We start from the raw sequence: 15,028 nt of genomic DNA on the forward strand, positions 1-15,028 counted from the left end.
AGGGATTGAATAATGACAAAAAAAAAACCTAAATTATATATTGCTCACACATGCCATGGTTATATGTAAAATTGCACCCCAAATTACATTTTGCTGCTTCTCCTGAGTACAGGGATACCACAAGTGTGGGACTTTTTGGGAGCCTAGCTGCGTACGGGGCCCCGAAAACCAAGCACCGCCTTCAGGATTTCTAATGCCGCGTACACACGACCGGACTTTTCGAGGGACTAGGTCCGACAGACTTTCGGCGGAGTTCTGACGGAGTTCTGACAGAGTTCTGACGGACTTTCCGAATGAACGGACTTGGCCACACACAATCACACCAAAGTCCGACGGATTCGAACGTGATGACGTACGACCGGACTAGAATAAGGAAGTTCATAGCCAGTAGCCAATAGCTGCCCTCGCGTCGGTTTTTGTCCATCGGACTAGTAACACACGAGCGGATTTCTCGGTAGGAACTGGGTCCGGCGGAGTTCCGGTGGAAAAATTTGAAACATGTTCCATTTCTAAAGTCTGTCGGCTTTTTGCAAATCAAAAATCCGCTGCAGCCCACACATGATCGAATGGTCTGCCGGAATTGTTCCGTCGGACCTTTGATGTTGAAAAGTCCGGTCGTGTGTACGCGGCATAAGGGTGAAAATTTTTGATTTCACAGTTTCGAAGGCCATAAAATGACAAAATAGCACAACCCCCCCCCCCCCCAAATGACCCCATTTTGGAAAGTAGACCCCCCAAGCTATTTACTGAGAGGCATGTTGAGTCCATGGAATATTTTATATTTTGCCACAAGTTGCGGGAATATTACAAACTTTATTTTTTTTGCTCAAAGTTGTCACTAAATGATATATTGCTCACACATGCTATGGGCATATGTGAAATTACACCCCAAAATACATTCTGCTGCTTCTCCTGAGTACGGGCATACCACATGTGTGGGACTTTTTGGGAGCTTAGCCGCGTACAGGACCCCGAAATCCAAGCACCGCCTTCAGGATTTCTAAGGGCATTCATTTTTTATTTTACTCCTCACTACCTATCACTACCTATCACAGTTTTGAATTCCATAAAATGCCAAGATGGCACAAAACCGCACCAAATGAACCCATTTTGGAAAGTAGACACCCCAAGCTATTTGCTGAGGGGCATGTTGAGACCATTGAATATTTTTTTTTTGTCCCAAGGGATTGAATAATGACAAAAAATAAAAATATTTTTTTTTTACAAAAAGTTGTCACTAAATTATATATTGCTCACACATGCCATGGTTATATGTGGAATTGCACCCCAAAATACATTTTGCTGCTTCTCCTGAGTACAGGGATACCACATGTGTGGGACTTTTTGGGAGCCTAGCTGCGTACGGGGCCCCCGAAAACCAATCGCCACCTTCTGGATTTCTAAGGGCGCAAATTTTTGATTTCACTCCTCAATACCTATTACAGTTTCGAAGGCCAAAAAATGCCAAAATAGCACAAACCCTCCCCCCCCCCAAATGACCCCATTTTGGAAAGTAGACACCCCAAGCTATTTGCTGAGAGTCATGTTGGCTGAACGAAAAAAAAAGAGATTGATCGGTGGGTATGCCCACCATTAGAATACCTCCCTTCATCCACCCACTTCTAATGATGGGCATACATGCACCATTTATATATGCCGAAGCATGGGGGCATCCTCCCGCAAAAAAGTTATGCCGCGTACACACGGTCAAACTTTTCCACGGGCAAGCCCTCTGTCGGAATTTCGACCGTATGTACGCGGCATTAGGAGCAAAATCACCTCCTACAGCGTTGGAGTCACGGCTTTATGTATGGTGGGAGCAAACGCTATTGCTGTCAAGATAAATAAATCCATGCTGCAGCTGAATGGCGTACCTGAAAACAAAAAAAATGGTTAACAATAAAACACAGTAAACAGTAAAGTATAAAAAAATTAGAGAGAAGAGAGAGAGAGAACAATAAAACGACAACTATTTTTGGTTTTTATATTTTATATTATTTTTTTATTTTTTTTTACTTTATTTTTTTTCTTACATTTTTTTTTTGAACTGTAAACTGTAACGGTTCAGGTCTCTCAAAATGCAATGGCATCTTGGGAGACCCTGTGTTAGTGTGCCTAGCCTGTGAAATGCTGCACCCTACGCTAATACTTCACTAGTGAATGGTAGCATTCGAAACATTCACCAAGGCAAAGACCAGGATTGCCAGGACAGCATGGACAATAACAATGGGTGTCACGCCTATATCCACGCTTGGTACAGACACGACATCTTCTTTGGGGGGCTCGTTGGGTAGGGGTACTCGGGAGGGCATAAGGATAATGCCTCTCATGCAGCCGGCTTACTGCATTTGATTGGGAATGGTGAGGTGCAGAACCATCTGGATACAGAAGGTCTGAGACAACCTCTCTCTGGAAAAAAAGAAAGGTTAAAGTCCCGCCTGAAGCTTTGTATAGCACATAAGCATTCAGCAAAGCCAATTGAAATAAGTAAACAGACACTTTTTTGTACCAGCGTCTGGCCTTACGGGCAACTAGATACGGCGCCAACAACTGGTCATTGAGGTCCACCCCTCCCATATTTTTGTTATATTCGTGGACACAGAAGGGTTTCTCCACAATACCAGTCGCCGTATGAATTTGGACCGTCGTGTCTGCATGAAGGGAGGTAAGAACGAAAACATTCTTATTATCCCTCCACTTCACAGTGAGCAAATTATTACACTGCAAGCAGGCTCTCTCCCCCAGCCTAAGATGGGAATCTACAAGCCGCTGGGGAAAGCCCCGGCGATTCGGTCACACGGTGCCACATGCTCCAATCTGATGATCAAACAAATGACTAAACAGTGGCACGCTCGTGTAATAATTGTCCACGTACAAGTGGTACCCCTTTCCGAACAAGGGTGACACCAAGTTCCACACTATCTTGCCAGCGCTTCCTATGTAGTCAGGATAGTTCTCCGGCTCTACATGACTATCTTTACCCTCATAAACCATAAAGCTCCATGTATAGCCTGTGGCCCTGTCACAGAACTTATAGAGCTTGACCAAGTATCTGGTACGCTTGTTGGGAATGCATTGTTTGAATGACAAGCGACCATAAAACTTAATCAGGGACTCATCAACGCAGACAACTTGATGGGGAGTAAACAAGTCTGCAAAACGTTGGTTGAAGTGGTTTATGAGGGGCCGAATTTTGTAGAGCCGATCGTATTCAAGGTCTCCACGAGGACGACAAAGTTCATTGTCATTGAAGTGCATGAACCACAAGATCTGCTCGTATCGTTTCCTGGACATGGAGTTAGAGAACACGAGCATGTGGTCAGTCGGATGCGTGGACCAATATGCCCGCAACATCATGAATTTATGTGTGCCCATGTTGAGGGAAAGGCCCAGAAAGGTCTTAAATTAGGAAACCGTAACTGGTTTCCAATCTCTGGCAAGGGAAGGCAACTGGGGATTAGTGGCGATCTGTTGATTTGATTAAAAATCAAGTGGCGTAAAATCAGCTGTATCCACCTGAATACCGGGTTGGGCAGTAAATGGGGAAGTACTGGTGCTGCAGAAGTGGCGGGCACCCAATCAGGATTGGCGAATTCTGCAGGAAGGGCACTATGGGAACGACGGGCCTGCCTTTGTCTTCTTCTTGGTGGCAGCGGGACACTACCTCGCCAGCTTGAACTGCACTTATGGGACTTGCCACGTCACCACGTGATACTGCAATGCTGAAGGTACGTCCAGGGTGTACTAGGCCGCTGGTGCTTGCCAGTTCACCAAAAGGATGAGCGGCACTAGTACTGGCTCTCTGCTCCATACGAGGGACCTGCGATTCTTGCACCTCAACAACATCAGAAGATCGGGGTCTGGTACACCTGATGTTAGCAGGGACCTCATCTTCATCGTCAGAGCTATCTGTCATGGAGCCGCTGTCCTCTACAGGTTCGTATTCTGAGCCTGAATCTGAAAGATCAGTGTCTTCCTCTTCACTATCTGTCATGCTCAAAAACGTGTAGGCCTCTTCACTAGTGTACCTTCGCTTTGCCATTTTGGGCTATAAATTTAGGGGTACACTAGTGAGACTCACAGGTAAAAGAGCACCTAGGCTGTCAGCGACTGTATAAAACGCTACCAAAAAAAACTGTTAGCGATCGCAGGGATCAAGCCTGACTCTGCAAACGCTACAGTTATGTGTGTTGTGTTTTTTTTCAAGTGACAGTGATCGATCGATACTGCACTTGGGTGGGCTGGGCTGGGTGGAGGGGCAAAACGCAGGTGCTAGCAGGTATCTGGATTGATCCCGCTAACAATGCGTTTTTTTGGAACCCTAAACTGCTGGGGACGCTAGTATCGATCTGATCAGAACAGATATTGATCTGTTCAGATTCTATATCACTAAGGGAGGTATATGCTTTGCGCGTGGGTATTAGCGGTACTGGCACTAACCTAGCACTGCCTGGGGCGACGCAGACCCTATCTGACCCTAAAACCTAATTGATATCACCCGCCGGGTGATCAGGGAGTTAAACTTTTATTGGGTAATAAATGGCAGGTGCCCTGATGCTATAAAAAGCGAACTACCTAACCAGCGTCACCCGTAACACTTATACAGTGATCACTGGTGAAAGGGTTAACTAGGGGCAATCAGGGGGTTAAAACCTTTATTAGGTATTATATGGGGGTACCTGACGCTATATAAAAACCTGACGGGGAACCTAAATAACATAATAACTAACTGGCTAACCAGCGTCACCAGTGACACTTATACAGTGATCGCTGGTGAAAGGGTTAACTCTAGGGGCAATCAAGGGGTTAAAACCTTTATTAGGTTATATATGGGGGTACCTAATGCTATAAAAACCTGGCAGTGAAACTAAAAAAATAACTAGCTTCCTAGCGGCACCAGTGACACTAATGCAGCGATCAGAAAAACGATTGCTTAGTGACACTGGTAAAAGGGGGTGAAAGGGTTAACTGGGGGGGCAATCAAGGGGTTAAACCTTTATTAGGGGGGTAGGGGGCTACCCTGGACCTAAAGGGGCCTAACACTAACTGCCCTGACACTTTTTACAGTCACAACTGACACTAAATGCAGTGATCAGTAAATAAATGATCACTGCAATCAATGACACTGTGACTGGGGGGGGGGGTGGGGGGTGATCAGGGGGGTGATCGGGGGGTGACTGGGGTGAAAAGTGTGCCTATGTGTACCTATGTGTCAGTGGACTGTTGGTGCACTTACTTGGATGTCTTCTCTCCTCGCCGTCCGGTCAAAAAGACCGCCACGAGGGCAGTGACATCACTTCCTCCCTGCCTGTGTTTACAATACACAGGCAGGGGAAGCTTCTCATTTGCCAGGAGCGATCGAGAAGGGATGGCCAGAAACCAACAGCCATCCCCTCTTCCTGGATCGCTCCCGAAGCGAAACAGACCGCCGCAGCCAGCGGGAGGGGGTCCGATCGGACCCCCCACCCGCTGGAAGGCAAGCACGTACATGTACATGCTTGTGCCTGTCGGTGCCATTGTGCCGACGTACATTGCCATGCAGCGGTCCTTAAGTGGTTAAGGGGAACCCCACGCTAAAAAAAAACCTGAAGGGTCCCACTAAGGCCACAAATGTCCACTAGATTATTTAAGAAGGGTTGAGACACAAAGACTTTGACATAGTGGGCTTGGTGATGACTATAGTGTAGCTTTTTGTTGCAGCTTCAGAAGACAGTTGGTATCCATTACACTATCACTACTTTACAATACACTGGTATCCAGCCACTGTACAATATTTATGGCTATTGTCTTTCAGGTAATACACTCTCATTTCTATTTAAAAAATAAACATGGCTTGTCTTTTTTTATATGCTGCCTATTCAATTGTTCATGTACTGTCCTGAAACTGGCCAATTTCAGCAAACACACAATGGAAGTTTATATTTTAAATGATTTGAGAATAATTGAGGATACAGGGATGGGAGGGGGTTCAGGGAATGTGGGGTTGTGGCTTTGAAATGTTTTTGTGGTCTCTGTTTTGACATTTTATTAAACATGTAAAACAAAGCAGTGCGTTACTGAAAAAAAGGACGTTTTACAAAGTCTACTACTAAGCTGTTGTGGTATTGGTCAATTTTTACAACATTCAGGGATTCAGGGATTTAGCTTCATTTTTTTTTGACAGTAAACTTTCCTATAACTGCTACTTTCACCTTTCAATTCAATGCATACTGCTTGATAAAATAAAATCCGAATTCAGGGCCCAAACCGTATTTATCTGCGTATAACACGCACTTTTCCCCCTGAAAATAGGGGGCAAATCACGTGTGCCTGTTATACGCCGATAGTGTACCTCGGAGGGGGATGAGCGCTGCCGGAATTCACCAAACCGTCATCTCCTGTTTACTCGGCTCTCACATCACACACACAGTCCCACCTCTGCATTGGACCAGTGTTCTGTCTATCACATGAGCTGGGCCAATGCAGATGGCGGAGGTGGGACTGTGTATGTGACTGCCCACTGAGAGCAGAGTAAACAGGAGATGATGGCTCGTTGATTTCCTGCATTGATGAGAGATGGTGAGGCTGCAGATGGGCATTAATCAGGCAGCTGTATTGATGGGAGAAACTTCCCTCTTAAATTGAAGGTGCATGTTATACACCTGTGTGTGTTATACCCCAATAAATGCAGTATCTAAAATAGCCCTTTCTTCATATTGAAATAATCAGATTGGATTGCAGCTGCTGTATTAAATCTAAGTTAAATGTAAATGGTAAAAAATCAATTATGCATTCAAAATATGTGATGCCAGAATGTAGTGCCGCTAATGCTGTCCTTGAAAATCATACTGTTCTGTAGTCAAGCTAAAAAAGGACTGGACTGCACACCAATGATGTTGAAGCATCTAGTAGATTTAAAGCGGGAGTTCCGCGTTTTTTTTTTTTGTTTTTTTAAGTCAGCAGCTACAAATACTGCAGATGCTGACTTTTAAAATATTGACACTTACCCGTCCAGCGTGCCCGCCATGTCGGCACCGAAGCCGATTTGTCGCTCAGGTGCTGCCGCCGCCATCTTGGGTATGGGAATTCCATGCCCTGTTTTTAACAATAGCTTGCCTATTAGCCTTTAAAATTACCAAAACTTATGGGTTGGTTTACTAAAAGCAAATACACTCTGCACTTTGCAAAGTGCAGTTGCTCCAGAGCTTAGTAAATGAGGTAAACCTTAGGCCGCGTACACACGCGGGGACTGTTCGCCCAACTTTGTCCGTCAAACAGTTTCGGCAAACAGTCCGCTCAAAATTAGCATGGACGGACATGGCCACACACGACGTACGAACAGTTTGCTGAAACCGTGCGCGATGACGTGAACGGCACGTACGATGGGACGAAAAATACGACGTCCTATACACTGCATTATAACTTTCGGCGTGTAAATCCTTTCTGAGCATGCGCGGAACTTAGTTTGTCGAACAAGCCTACACACGAGGGAACTGTTCACTGAAACAAGGTTTCAGCGGACAGTTTTTCGGAATTTCCGAAAAACCTTGTTCAGCGGACTGTTCGCTGAAACTGTCCGCTGAAAGCCCACACACGAGCGGACTGTCCGCTGAAACACTGTTCAGCGGACAAAGTTGGGCGAACAGTCCCCGCGTGTGTACGCGGCCTTAGAGTTTGCTGCCAAGGGTAGGTTTGCAAATTTCCAGCAAGGTTCAACCGATTCCCCACAAATCAAAACTGGGCAGATCTTCTCATCCCTAATCAATCTGTATTTTTCTGTACTTTTTTAACCACTTGTCTACCGGCACTTTTCACTCCTTTCTGCCCACGCCAATTTTTATCTTTCAACACTGTCGTATTTTGAATGACAATTGCTCGGTCATACAGCACTATACCAAAACAACATTTTTAGTATTTTTTTTAACAGATAGAGCTTTCTTTTGGTGGTATTTAATAACCGCTTGTTTTTTTTTTTTTTCTTAGTTTCTGTTATAACATTTTCTAAATAAGTAATTTTTCTCCTTCACTATTGTGTACTGATGAGGCTGCACTGATGGGCACTGATAGGTGGCACTGATGGGCACTTGTGACACTGCACTGATTGGCACTGATGAGACTGCACTGATGAGCGCTGATAGGAAGAGGAGATCAATGTGCAAACCAATAGGAGATAAAAATCAACAGACAGCTGCCAACATCAGGGTGTTCCCACACCAAAACAACAAGCTACTATTTATGGGGATGAATGTGGCGCCTACCAATCTCTAATCTAACAATACATCTAAATATACCTTAATATATTTATATTATATTATAATATTAATATATTTTTATGAGAACACCTCCTTTATTATGAGAGTCTATTTATACTGATCACTGAGGTTCTATTGATTATTGAGGTTTATTTTTTATTGAGCACTATTGAGTCAATTTAGCTATTTAGTGAGTTTGAGGTCTGTAAGAGTTTGTATTGTTGTTTTTTCCTTGCTTCCTCGCAACTGTGTGATTGAAGGGGAAGAAGAGTATTGTTCATTGATTAGTGGAGGCTGTTACTATTTGATTGCTGTCTCCATTATCTATGAGATATCAAGCCCCAAACTCTTTTTTATTGCTGTGGAGCTACTTTTCTCATAGGACCTTCAGAGGACCATTTATATAGTTATATTTATATGTATTGTTAGATTAGAGATTGGTAAGCGCCACATTCATACCCATAAATTTATGAGGCTAAAATGGTGGGCACTGATAGGTGGCACTGATGGCCAATGATGAGGCTGCAATGATGAGCATTGATGAGGCTGATTTGATGGGCACTGATAGGTGGCACTGATGGGCATTGATGAGGCTGAATTGATAGGTGGCACTGATGGGCACTAATGAGGGTGCACTGATGGGCACTGATGAGGCTGTACTGATGGGCATTGATGAGGCTGCACTAATGGGCATTAATGAGGCTGATCTGATGGGCACTGATAGGCAGGACTGATGGACACTGATGAGGCTGCACTGATGGGAGGCACTGATGAGGCTGCACTGATATGCAGCACTGATGGGCACTGATGTGTGGCACCAATTGTCACTTATAGGTGGCAATGATGGGCAATGATAGGCACAGATATGCTGCACTGATAGGCAGCACTGATGGGCACTGAAATGCAGCACTGATGGGTATTGATAAGTTGTACTGATGTTCACTGATGGGCACTAACAGGCATCACCGATGGGCACTAAATGTGAAGAAAGTAGCTGATACACAGCGACTAATAAACTCCGCGCCACAAAAAATAAAAAAATAGTAAAATATAAAATTGACCAATAATCAGTGAATCAAATATGTTGAATAAAACTAATAGCTGCTCCCTAAAAGAACAAGAAAAAACCTGTCATGCTGAAGATATACTGATGATAGGGGCGCTAGAGAAAATATAAATATCAAAAGAATGTGACAATTTGACAATCAAAAGATACCCACCATATTACAAATATGCAATAAACAAAAAAATTACAACCAAAATATAGTGAAATACAATAATAAATAAAGTCCCAGTTGGGTGATGACACCAAAAGGAAAAAAAGAACTTAAATAAATATAACTCCAAAGTCCAAAACAGTGACTTTTTCAGTGAAAAATTCCTTCTGAATCCATAAATCAAAAAAACTGCTGGAATCTTCTATAACGTAATGAAACATCCCTTCACCAAAAACTTATGGACATAGAAACAACACCCCACTTGTGAAGATAAAAATGTCTTCTTACCAGATGCTGTTGACTACTTTAATTAAAAAGATAGTCAAAAAGGCTTATGCAGGTTGATTCCCTGCTCACATGGAATAAGGTGGACCTCGTATGGACAGAAGCTTCTCCTCATAGACTCAGATAGGTCATAAAAAAAGCCAAACAAAAATCCATAGCGTAACACCGTTTAATAAAAATAAATTAAAAAACATAAGGCCAAATGGCTGCTTACATATGTCGGTGCCCGACCTGGCACTGGGGCTGCTTGCTTAAAACAAACGTTTCGTAATGGATACGTAGTTCCTCGTGGTGTAGGCGTGCGTTCCACCAAAGGGCAGCCGATAACCAAGGACGACCAGAACTAAACGTAAACGAACGTGACTGGATACCGCCTCGACGTACGTTTCGTTTGACACGTCATCAGGAAGCGTCAAACGTGTCAAACGAAACGTACGTCGAGGCGGTATCCAGTCACGTTCGTTTACGTTTAGTTCCGGTCGTCCTTGGTTATCGGCTGCCCTTTGGTGGAACGCACGCCTACACCACGAGGAACTACGTATCCATTACGAAACGTTTGTTTTAAGCAAGCAGCCCCAGTGCCAGGTTGGGCACCGACATATGTAAGCAAACATTTGGCCTTATGTTTTTTAATTTATTTTTATTAAACGGTGTTACGCTATGGATTTTTGTTTGGCTTTTTTTATGACCTATCTGAGTCTATGAGGAGAAGCTTCTGTCCATAAGAGGTCCACCTTATTCCATGTGAGCAGGGAATCAACCTGCATAAGCCTTTTTGACTATCTTTTTAATTAAAGTAGTCAACAGCATCTGGTAAGAAGACATTTTTATCTTCACAAGTGGGGTGTTGTTTCTATGTCCATACGTTTTTGGTGAAGGGACGTTTCATTACGTTATAGAAGATTCCAGCAGTTTTTTTGATTTATGGATTCAGAAGGAATTTTTCACTGAAAAAGTCACTGTTTTAGACTTTGGAGTTATATTTATTTAAGTTCTTTTTTTCCTTTTGGTGTCATCACCCAACTGGGACTTTATTTACTATTGTATTTCACTATATTTTGGTTGTAATTTTTTTGTTTATTGCATATTTGTAATATGGTGGGTATCTTTTGATTGTCAAATTGTCACATTCTTTTGATATTTATATTTTCTCTAGCGCCCCTATCATCGATGGGCACTAAATGACAGAACTGATGGTCACTGATGAGCACTGATGGGGCTGCACTGATAACCAGGGCACTGATGATCATTATCAGTGTAGATGTCCCCTGTGTGGAATGCTGCTTACAGGCTCGCTTCTCCTCACATGCTGTCAGTGTGAGGAAAGGAATGAGGAAAGAAATGCCATCAAATCCTGTTAACACTTTGATCAGCTGTGATTGGACACAGCTGATCACATGGTAAAGTGCCACTGCTGGATACAGCAATCACAAAGCACCCCCAATGCGCGTGACGAGGCAGGGTTCTATAGCACAGTCCGCAAGAGATTAAAGGGATAAATCATAAAGAAGTGTGTATGTGCTGAAAGGGGGAACATGAATAAAATCTTTGAATACATTGAAGTTGGAAAAGCTAATATCAAGAACATGGAGGCATGATCACAAACTAGCAGAATGGAAATGTCAAGAGTAATGTTGTATTCCTTATTGCTTCATTAAATTAATCCATAAGAAACTGGTTCGTAATTACCTTGTTTCTTAATGAAGATAATTAATGATCTGGGGGGGATGAAAATTGTTCCCAAGCTTAAGTGATACATTATAAAATAAAGGTTCCGGATTCCCTTTGAACAAATCCCATACATCAAACCGAAGCGAATGCCGTTGAGGTGAGGAAATTATTTATTAAATGATAACCAGCCATTGTTTGTTAATTGTTCAGTTTTGAAACAAAATAAAGACAATGCCCATCAAATACATCATCTGCTACATTTTCGAACATTTTTCTTAAGGTAAAGCACTACATAATTTTAGTGAGAACTTATTTTGTATAAGCCCTTGTACACACGGTCGGACATTCCGACGGATTTTGTCTGTTGCATACACATGGTCGGACAAAGTTGTCAGAAAATCCGATCATACGTAACGTGATGAGGTTATTTCGTTACGACGGGACTACGTTCAGGCTAGTAGCCAATAGCTTTGGTCTAGGAATTTGATCTGAGCATGCGTGGCACTTTGTCCGATCGGAATTCTCTACACACAATCAGACAAAGTCCGATTGGATCATGTTGTCAGAAAGTTTTATAGCCCAGCTCTAAAACTTTGTCCATTGGATATTCCGATGGACACAGTCGGATTATCCAACAACACGGTCCGATCGGACATTTTTCGTCAGAATGTCCGACCGTGTGTACAAGGGCTTATAATTACAGAATTGGCCTGACCACAATTTTTGATATGGAACTTTTTACCATTTTAATAGACATTTGTAAATCAATAGGGGTCATGTACTATAGCGCTGCCAGCTAATTATCACTCAAATTTTAATGATCGCACTAATTAGTGCTAAAGCTGAATTTGCTATAGCGCTGATGAAAAAATACTCCCACAATCGAATTTACTATAGCTCCCAGAAAACAGATAGCACCCAAACCCTTACTCTGCTAGAACCTGGAGTATTGCACATGGAAATAATGTTTGGAGCATGATATGATCGTCTAAATGGTATTGAAATGTGGTATATTGTTTAAACTGTATGAAAAAGTGATATATACACTGAAAACTCTTTAAAAGTCTGAGAAGAGATAAATTCCCCGTCTCGGTACAACTAGGTGCCAGCACAACTGAACATGCTCTGACATGCAAACTACTATCCTTTTAACTCCCATGCCTTTTTTTTTCCCATGCCACTCTATCCATTTACAAACCAATATTTCCAAGCCTGTAGACTTTAACCTACACATTAGTCACGTGTGGGGAACTGTGTCAAACGCTTTTGCAAAATCCAAGTATACCATGTCCACCGTCACCCCTCTGTCCAAGGTTTTTCTTACCTCTTCATAAAAAGAAATCAGATTTGTTGGACTTCTGTCTTTCGTGAACCCATGCTGTCTGTTGCTTAAAATATTTTTTTCCAGAAAGTTCTTGTCTATGTGCTCTTTTATTAAACTCTTCAGTATCTTCCCAGCTTTAGAAGTTAAACTAACAGGTCTATAGTTACTTGGTAAAGACTTTGTTCCCTTTTTAAATATGGGAACAACATTGGCCCTACGGCAATCCCATGGTATCATTCCCGTCATTAATGAGTCCCTAAAAATAAGAAACAATGGCCTTTGAAATTACAGAGCTCAATTCTTTTAGGATCCGTGGGTGGATGCCATCTGGTCCAAGTGCTTTATTGACCTTTAGTCTGTCTAAATATTTATAGATCATTTCACTTTTGAGCCATGTGGATCATTTGGGGCTGTGTCACTACCATCCCCATTATGCACATGTTTAATAAATTTGCCTTTTCTTTGTCCCCAGCACCCAGTCTAGATTATTTTGTAAACGACCTACATGCTTAGACCTGACCTTTTTACTATTAATATATTTGAAGAATTTGTTGGGGTTTGTCCTATCTTTTGCAATCTGTCGTTCGTTTTGAATTTTTTGTGTCCTTGATTTCCTTTTTACATATTCTGTTATATTCTTTGTAACATTTAAACAACAATAGTCTTCCTTCCTTTTTATTTTTTTTAAAAGCTCTTTTCTTATTGTTTATAGCTTTTTTTAACTTTGGTCGTGAGCCACATTTTTTTATTTTTAACCTATTTAACCTATTTTTTCCTCCCAGTCTAAGTCTTGGAGAGCAGCCCTTATCCTTGGAAAAGTTGCTCTCTTATGCCGCGTACAGACGATCAGAATTTCTTACAACCAAACCGTGGATTTTTTTTTCTGACGATCGTTGGCTCAAACTTGTCTTGCATACACACGGTCACATAAATGTTGTCCAAAATTCCAAATGTCAAGAACGAGGTGACATACAACACGTACGACAAGCCGAGAAAAATTAAGTTCAATAGCCAGTGTGGCTCTTCTGCTCGATTCCGAGCATGCGTGGACTTTTGTGCATTGGAATTTGTGTACAATTTACGACAACAGATTTTGTTGTCAGAAAATTTGAGATGCAGCTCTCAAACATCTGTGGTTGGAAATTCCAACAGCAAATGTTCGATGGAGCCTACACGAGGTCGGAATTTCTGACAACAAGCTCACATCGAATATTTGTTGTCAGAAATTCCGAGCGTGTGTACGCGGCATTAAAGTTAAGTGTTTTTATCTTTCCCGTATGTGTTTTTTGCTTACAGCTAACATCAAATGAAATCATGTTATGGTCACTGCTGCCCAGGTGTTCCTTTATATGAACATTAGTAATAAGCGCTGCATGGTTTGAGATTACAAGGTCCAACAGAGCATCATTCCTAGTTTGGGCCTCAATAAACTGGACCATAAAATTGTCCTGTAATAGGTTTATAAATGTTTGCCCTTTAACTGATCCAGCAGTGCCACGACTCCAGTCAATTTCCGGGTTGTTAAAATCCCCCATTATTATCACCATTCCAGCCTTTGCAGCCCTTTCCATCTGTGTAAAGAGTCTCTACCTCCTCATTAACAATGGGTGGTCTATAACAAACTCCAATGTTTAACTTTGAACTACGCACATCTATCTGCAGTTCCACCCATAGTGCTTCAGACTCATCACACTCTCCATCCACCAGGTCCTCTTTTACACTCGCTTTGAGATCATTTCTCACATAGAGATAGACCCCGCCACCTTTCCTGTTTACCCTGTCTCTCCGAAAGTGTTCATAGTCAGGAATATATATAGCCCAGTCATGTGAGGAATGAAGCCAAGTTTCAGCAATACCGATTACATCATAGCTCTCCTCGTGCACCAGAGCTTCCAACTCACCTATTTTGCTTAGCAGACTTCTGGCATATGTGAACAAACACTTTAATGCATTATTACATTTTGCCCTGGTGTTTTGCATATCCTTTTTAATAGTACAAATGGCACTATAATTTCCAATGGTTGTTTGCAACATGGGAACTTTCTTGTCACCTGCCATAACCCTCCCCCCCCCCATCTATTCCCATTCCAACCTCCATTAATGTCTAACCCTTAACTGACCTGTCTGCCCAATTTAATTCTGGTTCACCCTCCCCCCTCAATCCTAGTATAAATACTCCTCCAACCTAGTTACTTCTAATTCTCATATGTTAGATATGCCCCATACACACGGTCAGACATTCCGACAATAAAATCCATCAGATTTTTTCTGACAGATTTTGGCCAAAACTTGTCTTGCAT

This window comes from Lithobates pipiens, unplaced genomic scaffold, assembly GCF_037356315.1.
Source record: "Lithobates pipiens isolate NorthernLeopardFrog02 unplaced genomic scaffold, aLitPip1_a1.2 Scaffold_8, whole genome shotgun sequence".
NCBI lineage: Eukaryota > Metazoa > Chordata > Amphibia > Anura > Ranidae > Lithobates > Lithobates pipiens.